The 20706-nt window shown below is 36.1% G+C and overlaps 1 protein-coding gene across 1 annotated transcript in view; it reads left to right on the top strand.

Moving 5' to 3' along the window:
• LRRTM4 (leucine rich repeat transmembrane neuronal 4) overlaps positions 1 to 20706 on the top strand; it is a gene marked incomplete at both ends in the record, with an annotated part of 853172 nt that overhangs the window by 331726 nt on the left and 500740 nt on the right. The window lies entirely within an intron of this gene.

Raw genomic sequence — 20706 nt, 5'->3', positions numbered from 1 at the left:
TTTTTTTTTTAACCAAGAAAAAGATTGTATAAACAGATTTACTAAAAATAAATTATACCTGGTATAGTATATACACTAACCACCTTAGAGTTTTTGTATAAGACACAGCAATGAGTAGCAGATACATTCAAATAAAGTAATAAATTAGAGTCCTCAAACTGATGCTGTAATTTAGAAGTTATTTTATATAAGGAAGTTTGCTTAAATTTTTGTACCTCTATTTTTCTCAGCTCTAAAATAGGAATACACAGTTATCACATGAGTTAGTTATCAGGATTATATTAAGATAATATAAACTTATTAATATTCATTTAATAATAGCTCCACAAATTCCAAAGTAAATTTACATTTTCATAGAAACTCTTCTGTGTAATATATAATTATTAACATTATAATAACTATTAGTATTTTGTTAAGTAATCAACCTAGAATAATGAGGTTTTTTCTAAACATTCTGAACCTAGTGATATCACTTTGTCATTTCAGTAATGATTTATGGTGTCTTTGTTCCTATACATTTAGGTCATCTCACACACTGTGCATTTTGATGTATATGTATGGTAAGGAAAAAAGAGGTATATTTCATTAACCCTGAAATTCATCACTATGTGCACAGTATTGGATCAGATGCCATTGGCACTGACATATTACTCATTGTTTCTATCCACAAAGAGTTTATTACTAGGTTGGAAAGAAAAGTTTCATGAAGAATTAATGAACATGATACTACATAATAAACTTTTAATTGCATAGGAAAATTGGGGAATACAACTGCATGTAATAATGTAAGAATTAAATTTTATTCATATTATACTTAATATAAGATAAAGTTTGGTGAAAGATCTGAATTATCTAGAGAACACCTAAAGGAAATTTAACATAAATATCTTCTTCAGAAGGTTTTAAAGTGTTGAGAGACATAGCTATGAGAATGGAGTCTTTCTGACAGCCCCACTGACATTAAATTGATCCCATGGTTAGTTAAAGTTAATTCATTTACCTGCTTAATTTTGTTGAAAAGACTTGTGGTAGAGTTAGAATGATCAGGGTGATAATAATGATTAGAACCAGGTGGAAATATATCTTTGGATATTATTGAACAATGATAATAAGTATTTGATTTCCTTTAAATACTTTATCTTCAGAATCAAATTGTGAATAGTTTGCAGTTGGGTCAATCACTTGCCCATTTTCTCTCAAACCCATTTCCCTTTCTGTTCCCTTGCTCCACAGTTTCCTATTACTTTCAGTGTAGGCAGTGGCAGGAGACCGAGGATAAAAGAATGGGAGAAGCCTGAGTATTTCTCATTCTCTCCCCCTGCTTTTGTGTTGATTTGGGCAGTATCTGCCTTCTCTTTCATGATTCTAGTACTTATTGAGTATCCCCTCTCTATCATTCCACTCTTGCATGTTGGCCCTAGCACTTAGTTTCTGGTTTCTATTATTGTCCTTCTAGCTCTAGAGCTGAGGGTACTTTCTATATGTATTTCACTTTGGGCTGTCACACCTTCATTAGTGTTCAGGTTTTGCAATACATCTGTGTCTAGTTTCCCAGAATGAATTATTCTATAGAATTACCTGGGCTCTCTTTTTCTGGATGGATCTTGAGCACAAGAGGGCTTTAGAGAGATTTTTATCTGATGGATTCCTTAGGGCAGGGTAACTATTCTTTTACATCCATTACACCTTTCAAGCAATGGGTGGGTTAACACATCTGTTACTCTGTAACTCAGCACAGTTTCCTGTACTTATTGGGCAGTAGAGACAGTGCTGTCAGTCTCTCTCCATGTGCTGTGTGTCCTTCATGTACCTACATATTTGCGGAATACAATAAACTTGCCTGATAGAAGATATAATTTTTCAGTACAGGGAAATGATTAGCTGAATGTCTTCAGGTCAAACCTCTAAACAAGCTCTCAATTTCTGTTGCAGTTTCAAAGACATCACCAGACACTGAAAATGCAGGGAGTGGAGCAGGGTATGAGGAATGGCAAACTAGGAGTCAAACTGAACTTGATTAGAGTTTTATTTCCACCATTAACCAGTGGTGTGACTTAAGATTTTTGGGAGAGAGGTAAACATTTTGGAGAAAGGAGATTCAGTTGACAAGATATATAAACTCATTTATGAATATGACACAAAGACAAAAACAAAGCAAAATGATACATGTTTTATCAGTGCGGTAAATTTTCCTCTTTGTTTCCTAAATTTTTAAATTTATTTAGTGACTTTTTCTAAGAATTTTAATTTATTTTAAAGGATTCTATTCTTTCCAGATGTTAGCTAGCTAAGAGAAAGCTTTATGAGGGGAGAGGGAAGAAAATTCAGGCAAAGAGAGAACTTCCAGAACTACAGATTTCCAGAAAAAGTGGGACTGGATGAGTTTTGTGTTTTTATAAAATAAGAAGCAAAGATGCTATTACTAATGGGATTGAGAATAAAAAAGGCAGCATAAGGCCCAGAGGTGATAGGGAGAAGCTAAACCTTTTTGCTCCTGATCTTTCCTTCAAATGCCTAGTCAATCCCTTGGCATGTTAGAAATCATCAGCAACAAAATTAGTTACTATTTCTGTAAATAAAATATAACTTGGTACATTTGTGCTGGATTCATATAGTATCTAACACATCCTAATGACAAGTGTAATGCCCACCGAAGCCAGGTAGATGGCTATATTATTGTATTCTGGGTTGAGAACAGAAAGTTTTGAAACCAGGAGTCAAAGAGTTACTCTGTGAAGAGCAAGAATTGTAGAATGTGAGGTAGATTTAATAGGGCTTACTTTTTAGTCCTGCTGAGTTACTATTATCCAAAACACACAAAAACTGTTTTCACCTTGTTCAGTTTCTCCTATGCCTTTTTCCAAATAAAATTATTCTCAGTATGTGATTATTGAGGTCAGAGCATTGTTTCAATGTAATTGCTTTTTGTTGCCTTTTATTCCTTTTAGAAAATGGCATAAGAAGATTAGAGTTCAGTAGAAATATTGCTTTTTTCTTTTTTTTTTTTTGCTAAATAAATGCATGTAAATGATCAGATTGAAAACATATTTAAGTGTTTCAACAAATGAACTTTATTTAAATTGCACCATTGTTGATAATGCTTAGTTCTAAAACATCATCTGTGCTTAAAGGAAATTGACCCTGCCATTGCAAGAGGAAGAACTATTGTGATGTTTGTGCTTTTGCAGTCTGGTATCAAATTGTCCAATTTTCTTCTTAAGTACAAAAGCTTTGCAAGCACACTATTCTCTGAGTATCATCTAGGAACTGACATTTGGGTTGTTACAGCTGTACATTAAAATCACCTGGAGAATTTCCCAAAACACCAATGACCAGTTCCCACTTCCAGGGAATTCTGACTTAGTGTTTCATTGTGGAGACAAGGTAAAAGTATGTTTTAAGCTACAGCTTAGTTGAGAATTCTTCTGTAGAGGAAAGAAAAAAAAATGTACAGCAAGATTTATCTTCTATAATGAGTTTATAATCTTGATAATTTGATAACCATTCAAAGACTTAAAGTCCTATAGGAAATTGAGATGGAGGGAGCCCTGTGAGAACAAAGAGCTGGTGACTAGGCAGATTGAGTATTTTAGACATGGGAGGAAAAGCCTCTATAGGAAGGCTGAGTAGAGGAAAGAATTAGAGTAGAAGTTAGATATGGAGTAAAATTTCAGGTAGAGAAATTTCATTTTTGTGAATTTTTAGCACTGAACAATAGAATCACTGACATCTCTAAAACACGGGAGACTTTCTAAAAATACTATTTTACTTGTGTGATACAAATAGCCAACTATGTTAAATCATCCCCAGATATAATTGTTTTAGTATATAATATAACTACTTTTCCACCAAAACTTTCAGGCCCTTGACCTTGGAATTTTCTAATAAACTATTAACGTGCATATGACTTAATTTTCCAGGCTAAACCTCTGGTCTCCTGCTTCCCACATTGACCGTACAAGCAGTCATCCTTCTCCCCAAACCCCTCCCCTGCAGTAAAATAACCTAGTCTCATACTTCCTGAGATAACTTCCAACTTCTCCAACATTTGACCAATATCTCTACCTATAACCTTTCCCTCCGCCTTCTGATTCAGTGAGTGGAAGTAGTCTTCCTCCTACAGTCTCACATTTGCTCTCGATCCCCAGTCCTGCTTGTCTTCCCATGTATGGAAGGAATTCCTTCTTCACATAATTATTCTGTTTATCCTTCAAAGACTCGTTGAAGTTTCACCTCATGGGGGGAGGCTCCATCCCTTACAGAATTTAATCCTTACATGTAACATGTAATTGTTGATTAAATTGGAGTCTTCCCCACTATGCCCTATACCCCTTAAAAGAAGCAACCATGTCTTAGTCAATATTCACTAACCAGTATCTAGCACAGAACAGAGAATACAGAAACACTTCCATATAGAGGAAAAATTGAACATTATTTATTTTTAAATAATTTATGGAACATATAGTACATAGTTTATATACAAGCTGAAAATATTAAGGAGAACCTAGAGGCCTGCTAAAATCTCCACATCACACAGAATTGTCGATGATTATTATAGGCATTTAAAGGTAATAGCGTGATGAGACATCAAGGAGACTAACTTGCAAAACTTTGTATGAATTTATAACAAGTGGCCAAATGCTGTGAGCTCAACTCTGCAGTGGACAATAAGTCACATTCTGCTTGAGTGTCAGCATCAATTTTAACCTCACCCTGATGACATGCTACAAGGAGAACAGAAGGGAACATCTAAGTGCATCCTAAAAGTTTTCTGATGAGAAAACAAAATGAAATTAGGAAAAAAATAATTTTTAAGTTTTTTCAATCAGCTCTCAAACAAAAGAAAAAATGGCAAGTCACATTTTTCATGAAATGAAATGGGAAATTGTCCTTGCCACCTCTGTGAGATGATTTGAGCAATGGAGCTAGAGTAAACTGGAGTTAGCATAGGAGACTTTTCCAAAGTTTGGTAATTTTTGGTTCCAATTTAAATTAACTGTCTTTGATGTTAAATGTGACCTACACTGCATAAATTATGGCTGTTTATATTGATATGTCAACAAAATCATTTTGGGGATGTTGGAGAATAGAGAACACTTAGACTGTAGAGTTCAGTCAAAAGGATTTTGAAATCTTTATGTAGCATTGAAAAGAGGCAAAAGCTCTAGCAACATCATTATTAATGATGTCTGAAGTTTATACACAACGTGTTCATTCAGCATTCATGACAAGAATAGGTACCTTCTTCTTATAATAGCCATGATGGTTTATTATAACCTTACTGATGCTGAAAACACCTCATGGATTTCCACTGGAGTCAGAATAACATCCAAATTGTCATGGTGTGCAAATCCTTTAGGATCCAAGGCCTCCTCCTTCTCTGACCTTATCTCACGTCACTCTCCCTCTTGCTCTTTATGCTCTAGACTCCTTTTCTCTCCTGGTCCTTTGCTCACATCACACACACTCCCTTCTGAGAGCCTTTACCCATGTTGTTTCTTTTGCCTGGAATGGTGTCCCCCAGATCTTTTCAGCGTTAGTAAATTCTTGTTCATATCTGAAGAAGGCACTTCCTTCAAGAAGCCGTCCACCACTATCTAATCTAAAATAGACCATTTAGTACTTCCCCTTCCTCTGAATTCATTACCCAATATATTTTATTCCCATGGAGCCTTTCAATATCTGATATTATCTCATTTGCTTGGTTTCTTGTTTCTTTGTTTTCTCTCTTCCTCTCTTTATCCCGTTCACTATTGCATCTCCCAAATCTAGGATAAGAGCTATTCAAATAGTTGCTGATTAAATGAATATTTGAGTGTTGTAATGTATTGCATTTATACATTGCCTTATTCCAGGACTGGAAATTATTCATAGCCTTCCAATAGCTTAAATAGTCACACTTCTGCTTTCCAAACTAGAGGAATTATAAATTTCTCAAGTTAGCTCTGGACTTTATAATGCCTACAACCTTATACATTTATGTCATAATAATTTCACATTAGACATAAGTTGGAAATTATCACACTTCTAGATGCTCCTGGTTTTCTTTTATTTTTTGCATATTTATTAGGAGTATAATTGCTTTACAGCAGTGTGTTAGTTTCTGCTTTATAACAAAGTGAATCATCTATACATAAACATATATCACCATATCTCCTCCCTCTTGCATCTCCCTCCCATCCTCCCTATCCCACCTTTCTAAGTGGTCACAAAGCACCAAGCTAATCTCCCTGTGCTAGGCGGCTGCTTCCCTCTACCTATATATTTTACATTTGGTAGTGTATATATGTCCATGCCACTCTCTCACTTCGCCTCAGCTTACCCTTCCCCCACCCCGTTTCCTCAAGCCCATTCTCTACGTCTGCGTCTTTTTCATGTCCTCTTCCTAGGTTCTTCATAACATTTTTTTTCTTTTTTTAGATTCCATATATATGTGTTAGAATATGGTATTTGTTTTTCTCTTTCTGACTTACTTCACTCTGTATGACAGTCTCTAGGTCCATCCAGCTTACTAAAAATAACTCAATTTCTCTTCTTTTTATGACTAATATTCCCTTGTATATATGTGCCACATCTTCCTTATCAATTAATCTGTCGATGGACAATTAGGTTGCTTCCATGTCCTGGCTATTGTAAATAGAGCTGCAATGAACATTGTGGTACATGACTCTTGTTTTTTTTTTTTAAATTAATTTATTTATTTTATATTTATTTTTGGCAGTGTTGGGTCTTCGTTTCTGTGCGAGGGCTTTCTCCAACTGCAGCGAGCAGGAGCCACTCTTCATCGCGGTGCGCGGGCCCCTCACTGTCATGGCCTCTCCCGTTGTGGAGCACAGGCTCCAGACGCGCAGGCTCAGTAGTTGTAGCTCACAGGCCTAGCCGCTCTGAGGCATGTGGGGTCTTCCTGGACCGGGGCATGAACCCATGTCCCCTGCATTGGCAGGTGGATTCTTAACCACTGTGCCACCAGGGAAGCCCAACATGACTCTTTTTGAATTATGGTTTTCTCAGGGTATATGCCCACTGGTGCGATCGCTGGGTCATATGGTAGTTCTATTTTCAGTTTTTTAAGGAACCTCCATACTGTTCTCCATAGTGGCTATATCAATTTACATTCCCACCAACAGTGCAAGAGGGTTCCCTTTTCTCCACACGCTCTCCAGCATTTATAGCTTGTAGATTTTTTGCTAATGGCCATTCTGACTGGTGTGAGGTGATAGCTCATTGTAGTTTGATTTGCATTTCTCTAATGGTTAGTGATGGTGAGCATCCTTTAATGTGTTTGTTGGCAATCTGTATATCTTCTTTGGAGAAATGTTTATTTAGGTCTTCTGCCCATTCTTGGACTGGGTTTTTTTTTTTTTTTTTCTATTGAGCTGCATGAGTTGCTTCTAAATTTTGAAGGGTAATCCTTTGTCATTTGCTTCATTTACAAATATTTTCTCCCATTCTGAGGGTTGTTTTTTCATCTTGTTTATGGTCTGCTTTGCTGTGCAAAAGCTTTTAAATTTCATTAGGTCCCATTTGTTTATTTTTGTTTTTATTTCCCTCTCTCAAGGAGGTGGATCAAAAAGGATCTTGCTGTGATTTATGTCATAGAGTGTCCTGTCTATGTTTTCCTCTAAGAGTTTTATACTGTCTGGTCTTACATTTAGGCTTCTAATCGATTGAGTTTACTTTTTTTGTATGGTGTTAGGTAGTGTTCTAATTTCATTCTTTTACATATAGCTGTCCAGTTTTCCCAGCACCACTTATTGAAGAGGCTGTCTTTTCTCCATTGTATATTCTTGCCTCCTTTATCAAAAAAAGGTGACCATATGTGCGTGGGTTTATCTCTGGGCTTTCTATCCTGTTCCATTGATCTATATTTCTGTTTTTGTGCCAGTACCATACTGTCTTGATTACTGCAGCTTTGTAGTATAGTCTGAAGTCTGGGAGCCTGATTCCTCCAGCTCCGTTTTTATTTCTCAAGATTGCTTTGGTTATTTGGGATGTTTTGTGTTTCCATACAAATTGTGAAATTTTTTGTTCTAGTTCTGTGAAAAATGCCAGTGGTAGTTTGATAGGGATTGCATTGAATCTGTAGATTGCTGTGGGTAGTAGTCATTTTCACAGTGTTGATTCTTCCAATCCAAGAACATGTTATATTTCAACATCTGTTTGTATCACCTTTAATTTCTTTCATCAGTGTCTTATAGTTTTCTGCATACAGGTCTTTTGTCTCCTTAGATAGGTTTATTCCTACATATTTTATTCTGTTGTTGCAATGGGAATGGGAGGGTTTACTTGATTTCTCTTTCAGGTTTTTCATGTTTAGTGTATAGGAATTCAAGAGATTTCTGTGCATTAATTTTGTATCCTGCTACTTCACCAAATTCATTGATTAGCTCTAGTAGTTTTCTGGTAGCATATTTAGAATTCTTTATGAATAGTATCATGTCATCTGCAAACAGTGACAGCTTTACTTCTTCTCTCCTGATTTGGGTTCCTTTTATTTCTTTTTCTTCTCTGATTGATGTGGCTAAAACTTCCAAAACTATGTTGAATAAAGGTGTTGAGAGTGGACAACCTCATCTTGTTCCTGATCTTAGAGGAAATGCTTTCAGTTTTTCACCACTGAGAATGATGTTGGCTGTGGGTTTGTCATATATGGCCTTTATTATGTTGAGGTTAGTTCCCTCTATGGTTATTTTTTGGAGATTTTTTTTTCATAAATGGGTATTGAATTTTGTCAAAAGATTTTTCTGTATCTATTGAGATGATCATATGTTTTTTCTCCTTCAATTTGTTAATATAGTTTATCATATTGATTGTATATATTGAAGAACCCTTACATTCTTGGGATAAACCCCACTTGATCATGGTGTATGATCCTTTTAATGTGCTTTGGATTCTGCTTGCTAGTATTTTTTTCAGAATTTTTGCATGTATGTTCATCAGTGATATTGTCCTGTAGGTTTCTTTCTTTGTGACATCTTTACCTGGTTGGGATATCAGGGTGCTGGTGGCCTCATAGAATGACTTTGGGAGTGTTCCTCCCTCTGTTATATTTTGGAACAGTTTGAGAAAGACAGATGATAGCTCTTCTCTAAAAGTTTGATACAATTCACTTGTGAAGCCATCTGGTCTTGGGCTTTTGTTTGTTGCAAAATTTTTAATCACAGTCTCAATTTCAGTGCTTGTGATTTGTCTGTTTATATTTTCTATTTCTTCCTTGTTCAGTCTCAGAAGGTTGTGCTTTTCTAAGAATTTTTCCAATTCTTTCAGGTTGTCCACTTTTTTGGCATATAGTTTCTTATAGTAAGCTCTCATGATCCTTTGTATTTCTGCAGTGTCAATTTTTACTTCTCCTTTTACATTTCTAATTTTATTGATTTGAGTATTTTCCCTTTTTTTTCTTGTTGAGTATGGCTAATGGTTAATCTCACAAAGAACCAGTTTTTAGTTTTATTGATCTTTGCTATTTTTCCTTCATTTCTTTTTCCTTTATTTCTGATCTGATATTTATGATTTCTTTCCTTCAGCTAACTTTGGGGTTTTTTTGTTCTTCTTTCTCTAATTGCTTTTGGTGTAAAGTTAGGTTGTTTATTCAAGATGTTTATTGTTTCTTGAGGTAGAACTGTATTGCTATAAACTTCCCTCTAGAAATGCTTTTGCTGCATCCCATAAGTTTTTGGTCACTGTGTTTCCATTGTCATTTTTTTCTAGGTATTTTTTGATTTCCTCTTTTATTTCTTCAGTGATCTCTTATTTATTTAATAGTGTATTGTTTGGCCTCCATGTGTTTGTTTTTTTTTACAGATTTTTTCCTCTAATTGATATCTAGTCTCATAGTGTTGTGGTTAGAAAAGATACTTGATACAATTTAATTTTTCTTAAATTTACCAAGGCTTGATTTCTGACACAAGATATGATCTACCCTGGAGAATGTTCCATGAGCAGTAGAGAAGAAAGCATTATCTGTTGTCTTTGGATGGAATGTCCTATAAATATCAGTGAAGTCCATCTTGTTTAATGTATCATTTAAAGCTTGTGTTTCCTTACTTATTTTCATTTTTGATGATCTGTCCATTGGTGAAAGTGGGATGTTAAAGTCCCCTACTATGATTGTGTTACTGTCGATTTCCCCTTTTATGGCTGTTAGTATTTACCTTATGTATTGAGGTGCTCCTATGTTGGGTGCATAAATATATACAATTTTTATATATTCCTCTTGGATTTATCCCTTGATCATTATTTAGTGTTCTTCTTTGTCTCTTGTCATAATCTTTGTTTTAATGTCTATTTTGTCTGAATTGCTACTCCAGCTTTCTTTTGATTTCCATTTGCATGGGATATCTTTTTCCATCCCCTCACTTTCAGTCTGTATGTGTCCCTAGGTCAGAAGGGGGTCTCTTGTAGGCAGCAATTATACAGGTTTTGTTTTTGTATCCATTCAGCCAGTCTATGTGTTTTGGTTGGAGCACTTAATCCATTTACATTTAAGGTAGTTATTGATAGGTATATTCCTATTACCATTTTCTTAATTGTTTTGTGTTTGTTATTGTAGGTCTTTTCCTTTCTTGTATTTCCTGCCTAGAAAAGTTTCTTTAGCATTTTTTGTAAAGCTGGTTTGGTGGTGCTGAATTCTCTTAGCTTTTGCTTCTCTGTAAAGTTTTTAATTTCTACATCGAATCCGAATGACATCCTTGCTGCGTAGAGTAATCTTGGTGGTAGGTTTTTCCCTTTCATCACTTTAAATATGTCCTGCCACTCCTTTCTGGCTTGCAGAGTTTCTGCTGAAAGATCAGCTCTTAACCTTACGGAAATTCCCTTGTATGTTATTTGTTGCTTTTCCTTTGCTGCTTTTAATATTTTTTTCTTTGCATTTAATTTTTGATAGTTTGAATAATTTGTGTCTTGGTGTGTTTCTCCTTGAATTTATCCTTTATGGGACTCTCTGTGCTTCCTGGACTTGATTAACTATTTCCTTTCCTATATTAGGGAAGTTTTCAACTATAATCCTTTCAAATATTTTCTCAATCCCTTTCTTTTTCTCTTCTTCTTCTGGGGCACCTATAATTCAAATGTTGGTGTGTTTAGTGTTGTCACAGAGGTGTCTGAGACTGTCCTCAATTCTTTTTATTCTTTTTTCTTTATTCTGCTTTGCAGTAGTTATTTCCCCTATTTTATCTTCCAGGTCACTTATCCGTTCTTCTGCCTCAGTTATTCTACTATTGAGTACTTCTAGAGAACTTTTCATTTCATTTATTGTGTTGTTCATCATTGTTTGTTTGCTCTCTAGCTCTTCTAGGTCCTTGTTAACGTTTCTTGTATTTTGTCCATTCTATTTCCAAGATTTTAGATCATCTTTACTATGATTACTCTGAATACTTTTTTGTGTAGACTGCCTATTTCCTCTTCATTTGTTTGCTCTGGTGTGTTTTTACCTTGCTCCTTCATCTGCTGTGTGTATCTCTGTCTTCTCATTTTGCTTAACTAACTGTGTTTGAGGTCTCCTTTTTGCAGGTTGCAGATTCGTAGTTCCTGTTGTTTTGGGTGTTGCCCCCAGTTGTAAGGTTGGTTCAGTGGTTTGTGTAGGCTTCCTGGTGGAGGGACTTGTGCCTATGTTCTGGTGGATGAGGCTTGATCTTGTCTTCCTGGTCGGCAGGACCAGGTCTGGTGGTGTGTTTTGGGGTGTCTGTGACCTTATTATGATTTTAGGCAGCCTCTCTGCTAATTGGTGGTGTTGTGGTCCCGTCTTGCTAGTGGTTTGATATAGAGTGTCCAGCACTGTAGTTTGCTGGTCGTTGAGTGGAGCTGGGTCTTAGTGTTGATATGGAGATCTCTGGGGGACCATTTCCCGTTTAATATTATGTGGAACTGGGAGGTCTCTGGTGGACTGTTGTCCTGAACTTGGCTCTCCCACCTCAGAGGCAGAGGCGGGACACCCTGCTGGATCACCAAGGCACTGTCAGCCACACAGCTCAGAAGAAAAGGGAGAAAAAAAAAGAAATAAAGAAAGAAGAAAACAACCAAACCAAAAAACAAATCCAGCAATGATAACAAACACTAAAAACTATATAAAAAAATAACCATCAAACAAACAAAAAAAACTGACAGACAGGACCCTAGGACAAATGGTAGAGGCAAAGCTATACAGACAAAAATCACACAAAGAAACATACACAGGCACGCTCACAGAAATAGAAAAAGGAAAAAAAATATATATATATATATATTAAAAAAATGGAAGAGAGCAACCAAATTAATAAACAAATCTACCAATGATAATAAACTCTAAATTTTAAAGTAAGATAAGCATAAAAACACAAACAAATTAGATATAGAAAGCAAACCCCAAGTCTACAGTTGTTCCCAATATCCACCACCTCAAATTTGGGATGAGTTGTTGTCTATTCAGGTATTCCACAGATGTAGGGTACATCAAGTTGATTGTGGAGATTTAATCTGCTGCTCCTGAGGCTGCTGGGAGAAATTTCCCTTTCTCTTCTTTATTTTCACAGCTCCTGGAGTTCAGCTTTGGATTTGGCTCTGCCTCTGTATGTAGGTCGCCTGAAGGCATCTGTTCTTCCCTAAGACAGGATGGAGTTAAAATAGCAGCTGATTAGGGAGCTCTGGCTCACTCAGGCCGGGGGGTGGGGTGGGGTGGGGATGTGGGGGGGTGGGGGGGTGGGGGTATGGGGGGGGTGGGGGGGGTGGGAGAGTGGGTATAGAATGCAGAGCGAGCCTAGGGCAGCAGAGACTGGTGTGACATTGCAACAGCCTGAGGTGTGCTGTGTGTCCTCCCAGGGAAGTTTTCCCTGGATCATGGGACCTTGGCAGTGGTGAGCCGCACAGGCTCCCAGGAGGGGTGGTGTGGATAGTGACCTGTGCTTGCACACAGGCTTCTTGGTGGCTGCAGCCATGCTGATAGCCATGGCTCGTGCCCATCTCTGGAGCTCATTTAGGCAGTGCTCTGAATCCCCACTCCTCATGCACCCCGAAACAATGGTCTCTTGCCTCTTAGGGAGTTCCAGACTTTTTCCTGGACTCCCTCCCTGCTAACTGTGGCCCACTAGCCCCCTTCAGGCTGTGTTCATGTTGCCAACCCCAGTCTTTTCCCTGGGATCTGACCTCCAAAACCAGAGCCTCATCTCCCAGCTCCCACCTGACCTGGCGGGTGAGCAGACAAGCCTCTCAGGCTGGTGATTGCTGGTAGACACTGGTCCTCTGTGGGGAATCTCTCCGCTTTGCCCTCTGCGCCCCTATTGCTGCACTCTCATCCATGGCTCTGAAGCTTGACCCCTGCCAACCCCTGTCTCCACCAGTGAAGGGGCTTCCTAGTGTGTGGCAACTTTTCCTCTTTCACAGTTCACTCCCAGAGGGGCAGGTCCTGTCCCTATTCTTTTGTCTTTGTTTTTTCTTTTTTCTTTTACCCTACCCAGGTATGTGGAGTTTCTTGCCTTTTCAGAAGTCTGAGGTCTTCTGCCAGAGTTAAGTAGGTGTTCTGTAGAAGTTGTTCCACATGTAGTTGTATTTCTGATGTATTTGTGGGGAGGAAGGTGATCTCCATGTCTTACTCCTGCACCATCTTGAAGGTCTCTGATGCTTCTGGTTTTATATCTGATTTTTTTTTTTTTATGGCACTCTTCCCCAAGTTGGGGGATATGTGGGTAGGTATACTATGGCAATTGATAAATTAATTTATTTATTTAGGAAGTATTTATTGAGCACTTCTTAATCTGCTCAGTGCTGTACTTTGTATAGGGCATAAATTAGAATGGCCCCAACTTTCATGGAGTTTACAGTTTACTGAGACAGAGAGCAGGCAACTAAACAGTTCCACACAATGAATCACAAAAAGTGTTTCTCCCTGTGTTGTCTGCCTTGGACTCAGTTTGCTAGGCAGATGCCCTCTTTGGTTGATGCCCTCTTTGTTTACAAATCAGTATAGACAAAGGGCATGGCTTAATGCCCAGCTCTCCATATCTGACAGTGACCTTGTAAACTCCAGGACATTTCAGATAATGGCACCTGACACATCAAGTAGCTGTAGTTCAGGTCTCTGGTTGCTATAGTGACTTTCTCTGTGACCTAGAAAGAGGCAAAAAGTCTTCTACCTCAGATTGTAGACTAAAAGCCAGTGCTACCTGGAGTTTTATGTCTTTTCAACATATCTTGGTGGAACAGCATGTTTCTTTAACTTAACCTTACAATAGAACATTTTGAGCATAACATCTCTGAACAGAGGGAGTTACCATGCACTAGCTGTACCAGAAATATACATCTCTTATTAAGACTACCCACCGCCTTTGAACGAACGTTCTGTACTTGACTCTGTTCTATATTCTCACAGCTTAAAAAGCTTTATCATCAGAATTAAGCCATTAGTGGTGTTTTCTAAGTCAACACTATGGAGCTCCATCCCAAAATACACAATTATTGGAGACCAGACTCAAACTCTCTGCATCCATTCTCATTGTCACAGCAAGGATGTGTCCCTGAAACCCGGCCTGTAAGCTAGACCCCACTGCCAGATTCCAACATGAATCTTGACCTAAGGCAGTGAATAGCAAAGAAGTTTACTGGAATTTTATTTTAAACTATATGTGCTGTTCTTCAATAATGACAGTGTGATATAGTTCTTGAAATTCTTTTCTTTCACTGTTTATCATTCCTTGTCCATCTCCAGGAGCTTCAAGTTGTATAACTTAGCATTTACCTGGGCCCTTGTCCTTGTTGCTGTTGAGTAATCTATTTCTCTCCTGACAATGGAAATCTGCTTTTGTCTTTAGACAAAATTTTGTCTAAATATTTGTCTCTAGGCAAAATTTCTAAAATTAGAAATTTTAAAAGGAAACACTGAGAAGACAAAAAATAAAATTAAACAGAAAAATAAAATAAAAAATGACCATAACAACTCTCTGAAACTGCCCTTAGCCTCTCAGCTTACACCAAAGGCTAACATAATTCTAGTTCTATTCATTTGGAATTCTGCATTCAGCTATAAAATTTTGAGCAACTTGTCTTAAATCTTAGACCTCTCCTTGCCTAGAGAAAATGATTTTCTAAATTCCAAAATAAATTGGCAATCTATTTTGCTTGACCACTTCCAGAGACAATTGAAAGTTTTAGACATTTATGGATATACACGTTAAACTATGTAGTCCACTTATAGTAGTATTGGTACTACTGCTACTAATAATAGTAATTGGTAGTAATATCATTTATAAGGAGTTGTCAGACATGGAGATGTCAGGGCCAAAATCTCCAGATTGACATGTTTGGGTTTTTTCCTATTTCAGCTAATCTGAATAAGTTTTTCACTTCACTTTCTATGTAATGGAAGTGTAATCATCAGTAGAAGTGATGATTTTAAAGCATACCCGGGGGAAAATGAAACAACTCAGGATTTCCAAAGAGATTTGATAGGTTTACGCAAGTCACTTTCTACACTATCTAGGGCCACTTCTATTTCTAGCACCCTTTTACTGTTACTGACAACATTCCCAGTTGAACTGAATAATGTACCCTCTCACCTGACAGTGGTTGTCATTATAAAAATTGCTAAACCAATTCAGAGAGAATCTGTGCAATGGGGGGACTTAAACTTTTAACAACCTTCAAGAAAGCCTAGATTCATTACCACCTCTTGTCAGCTTGTACATGAGCTCAACTTTTACTCTCAAAAATTTGGCAGATCAGAAGATTATATATGATAGATCTGAAATAAGCATCCATGACATCCTTCCATAGTAGTACCTCTGAAAAGAAGTATAATGAAAAATCATATTTAGAAGTTTGGTAAGTACTTTACAAAATGAAGGAGATTATGTTTATGGCTAACTATTTATAATCCACTCCATTTATCTGTAATAAAACCCTAGAAAGCTGTGATTTTTAATATTACAAGGTGATTTATCAGAAATTCTATGGAATGTCACTACTTCTTGACATATATTAGATTTTTGTTATTATGCCCATTTTATTTATTCCACTAGGGAGCTTGGTAAAGCATAAGCCTTTTCTTTTCAGTATAGTCTTCTCTGCTTAAAAAAAGTCTCTTGTTTCTTTACATTCTGTTTCTGGGTTTGAATTATACTGACATATATATATATATATATATATATATATATATATATATATATATATATATATATATATATATATATACCATGTATATATATATATACATACACACATTTCAGCTTCTGAAAAATATTTGTCAGATAAACTGTTCTTTTAAGTGGAAATTATTTCTTTTTCCAAAAATTCAGTCAGTTAAACACATATACAACTTCCAATGTCCAGGGATCAGCATTACATAGCATGGGCTTAAACTAATTCTAGGCAAAACCAAGAAAATGTAGCAGTTTAGTTTTCTTGGCCACTCTTAGAGATGACTCCCATTTTGGTTTCCGAATCTCTAAAATATACTTTGCAGACCCCTCTTACTATCTGTGTAGTCAACCTCTAAGAATCCAAGTTCTCAACCACTACCTTGTAGTCCTATTTGAAGAATTTTTATCTTTTTTTTTTTTTTTTTTACTATTTGTTGTTCATACTTTGAATGTTTACTTTTTCTTTTCTTCTTTTGTAACCCATTGATTCTGAGCCTTGACAATATAAAGAATAACTCTCCTCAAATCATTGTTTTGCTAAAAGTTAAAGGTGGTGTTACATATTAAACTGTGATGTGCTTATTTACATTTGTCTTGGCTGATTTAGAAGGGATTTTGCTCCAGGTTTTCTATATGTGTGTATAGGTGATTTTGGCTAGTGGGTGGGAATAGGAAGGCAGTTGTGGCAAGTAGAGTTTAAAATCCCAAACTCATATTTTATAGGTAGTTGGTCATAAATAACTTAGGATTCTATCTGGCTCTCCTTTACCAGTTTAATGAGGTAAAGGAGAACAGTCATCATATTAAATTATGTCAGTTTTTCTGGGAACAGGTGACAGAACAAATTGTTTCAAACTTCCTCATTCTACATTATAAGAATCCACTGAGGACTATAACTGTTGACCTTTATAGCAGAGAGTTGTAGTCTGGGGAGAAAAATAAGTGAAGATAACATTTCACTGAACATTTTTACCCTACCTAGCATGAGTCTTTCCAACCCCTACCCTTATCAAACATTCTTCTGAGGACATGGATATATTCATTAAAGAGAGTTTTCCAGTATGGATATTCATGTAGTTCATAAACATTTTAGAAAGGTAATTGTTTTGTCAACTGAGTTTGTATTTTGTTATATATAAAAATAACAATAATTATACATATATATATATATATTGGAGAAAGATGTATGTACATATACAGATTTAATAATTTTTGGCACCATATATCAGGCCACAGAGAAATTAAACTTTTGATCAGAAAGTTACATTATTAAGAGAGCTAAAATATTATTGTTTCTTTAAAGTTCTTGGGGCATTTAAATTGAACCCACTGTTTTTTATGTCATATTCCCTTAACTCCAAAATCAGTGTTTCCTAAAGCTTGTTTCACACAAGATAATTCAAGAGAGAAGTAGGGTTTCCAAAGTAAGTTGGAAAGTCTGTTCCTTCTAAGACAAGGATATGATTCTATCATCATAGTAAAGATTCTAAGGAATTTGCCTAATCTAAATTTCTTACATGTATTTGACTATGAAATTTATTCCATATCTAACAACTTCTTGAAGACATTGAAGTGCTTAAAAAAGAAGCACTTAGAAGTTTTGAACTTTTAGAGAAATTTGTGATATAGTTATAAGTGGTTGCCTCAAATGCCTTTGACTCCAACTTTCTCTTGGTTGTAACATGTGACACTTCCACTTATTTGGGCATGGCATTCTTGAAACTAATTTACGTTTGCTATTCATTAATTACAATGAGTAAACCTCCTTTATTAAACACCTATAATTTTTCCTTGTCTTTGAGGTTTAATAACGTGACAGCTTAAGACAACGCAGGACACTATGAGTGAAATTTGTGTCACCTCTGTCAGTTATATCTGAGTAGAAATTGTGAAGATTCTTGTATCCAAAAGTTTGCAATTTAAAACCATTTCCATTACCTTACTCATAGATACATGAAATGGAAAGTGGGATCTGAGGATCATTTGGTCTCAATGTTTCTTTTAAAATTTTTTACAAAAGGGAAAAAAACCCAAAACTGGGAAAATGGTTACTCCAATGTAGCTTAATGAGTAAAATCACAGGCTCTCGAGTCGGACTATCTGAGGTTGAATTTGGCTCTACCACTTATAAGCCATTTGATCTTGGGCCAATTGCTCACTCTTTGTGTTTTTAATTCCTTCATGTGTAAAATGAGCATAACAACAGTATTTGCCGCAAAAGGTTATTGTTTGGGGCCAAATGAACTAAAATACATAAAGCTTCATTATCTGGTGTGTAGCAAGTGCTAGATAAGTATTTGCTATTATTATTACCATTAGGATTCAAGCCTCTGATTTCTAGCTGTGTCTTCAGAGGACAATTTATTTAATGCTCTTATATGGAATATTTAATAATATTTAATGATTTAGCATCCAATAAGTACTATCAAGAGAATACTGGAAGGTTTGTGATCAAGCGTCCAAAGTTCCAAAGCAGAGCTACAGACACCAAAGACACAGAGGAATTGGAAAAGGCAATCATTGTGTGGTAGGCTCCAAAGACTAACATGGCAGATGGTGCCCCTGACCATGTAGTATTTACAGTCTGGGGAGAGTAGCAATCAAAAGTAAGAAGAAAAAAACTTGTACGTAGGACACATAATGAACTCTCAGAAGGTAGTAAACAGGATGCTTAGAGAGATCATTCTGTGTCTATGTTTGACTGAATAACCAAAGAGAATTAGATTAGTTCTAGTAGAGAAGGCTCTAAAAAGATGGTAGATTTTTGCTGTAGTGTAAAAACGGAGATTATTCAGTAGCTTAGGAAATGTCAATGATTGGAAACAAATGACTAAGTTCACTGGCTTTATAGCTAAATGATCAATTTGAAAAATTTGGTTTATAATTTCTGTGCCAGGTAAATCTAGTTTTTTTTTTTTTTAATTCTATCTGAACTCTCACCCCTGCTTACTTCCAAATAATATATTTCCAGTTTAGCTTGATTGAATTACAACTAGTTTTAATTTTAACAATCTTTCTAATGATAACCAAACGGCTAGAATCACTCAACAAGCTTGACAATGTTGCATCTGAAACTAATGGAAGCAAACATATTTATAATTTCTGAGTAAACAGATTGCCTAATGTGAACTTTTAGAGGTGCTTTCTGATATCCAGGTCTTCTTCTTCTGACCACAACCTGACATAGGAAAGCTGAAGCTTCTGGGCCCCGTGTGGTAAGATGAGGTGCTATTCTAGTCAGTGAGTGGTGTAGGGAATGGCATGTGTCACTACTTGGCCAGAGCGTCAGTTTGTGCAAGACCCCTCAGAGGTCCTTTCCCACTAAGGCAGTGAACTGGGAGGCTGCCGAGATGAAGTCTCAGTTGCCCTTGGTCCTAGAGAATGTGCAATGAACAAAGCAACCCTCAGTGTGCAAGTTACATGAGGAAGAAACAAATGTTTGTTGTGTCAACTGTTAAGGTTTTGAGAGTTTTGTGTATTACAATATAATCTAGGCTAACCTAACTAAAACTCATAGCTGTCAACATAAAATCATGTTTATGTGTGTGTATTTCTTTCTCTCTTATGATTGAAAAATAAAACTTAAATGAAAATAGAATTTAATGTAATATCTCTCCTGGTTGATATAATGCATGCAAAGCAATAGAACTAGAACTTTGTCTATACTTTTGGAAGACATCAAGTTTTCAATAAATGAAAGAAAAATAGTTAACTTATTATCATTCCCTACCATAATGATATACTGGGCAAATGGATGGGGAAAATGAACATGACACAAGTGATACTTACTGTACAGATGGAATAACTGGAGTTCAGCTGTAATGAATGAATTTCCCAAGTGAGTTCTCATTAAAAAATAGTTGCAAAATCACAAAGTATGCCTCACTGAGTCCTCATCCCAGTGTGCTGCTTCCCAATTCATTTACATTTTTCATGTGATTTATTGTTTAAATATTAACAGAACAAAATTTTAGAGGTATAATAGATTGGCATCTGTTATTTCAAATAATAGCATTATATTAAAGTGTTTGAATAAGAAGTTGGGGGAAGAGTATATCTTCTTTAAGTCTAATAATCTCCAAAATCAACAATCTCAAATAATGGTATTGATGCTGTTCCTCATTTTGCATAATACAGATATATGGAAAACCTAATGCCAATTTTATTATTTATTTTGTGATGTGTGTAGACTATAAAGAGTAAACAGTATGTCAGGTTCATTTTCCTGTTTTCTTGCGTGACCTCAATATTCTCAAAAGTAATTTCCTTGGAACACACTTATTTTAAGATGTTTTAATTTATTTCCATTACATAATGGGAAAACTATAGAGAGATTTCCACTAAGATTAGGAACAGGCAAGGATGGCCACCGTTTCCACTTCTATTCAACACTGTAGTTGAGGTACAAATTTAGGATGACTTAGTTTAATTAAGGTAGGCCTATTAATGTCAAGAGAGGAAAAAAACTGCCAGATTTTACCAATAGATTTAGTAATTGGGATTCATGAAGTCAATCGGATGAGACCAAGAAAATTTTGGATAAAAAAAAGAAAAAACCTGGTATGCACTCAAACCCAGAATAAAGAAATCTGCTATGCTAGAG

This window comes from Grampus griseus (assembly GCF_964374135.1).
Source record: "Grampus griseus genome assembly, chromosome: 15".
Lineage (NCBI taxonomy): Eukaryota > Metazoa > Chordata > Mammalia > Artiodactyla > Delphinidae > Grampus > Grampus griseus.
Note: the sequence above shows the minus strand (reverse complement) of the source record. Positions and strands in the feature narration are given on the sequence as shown.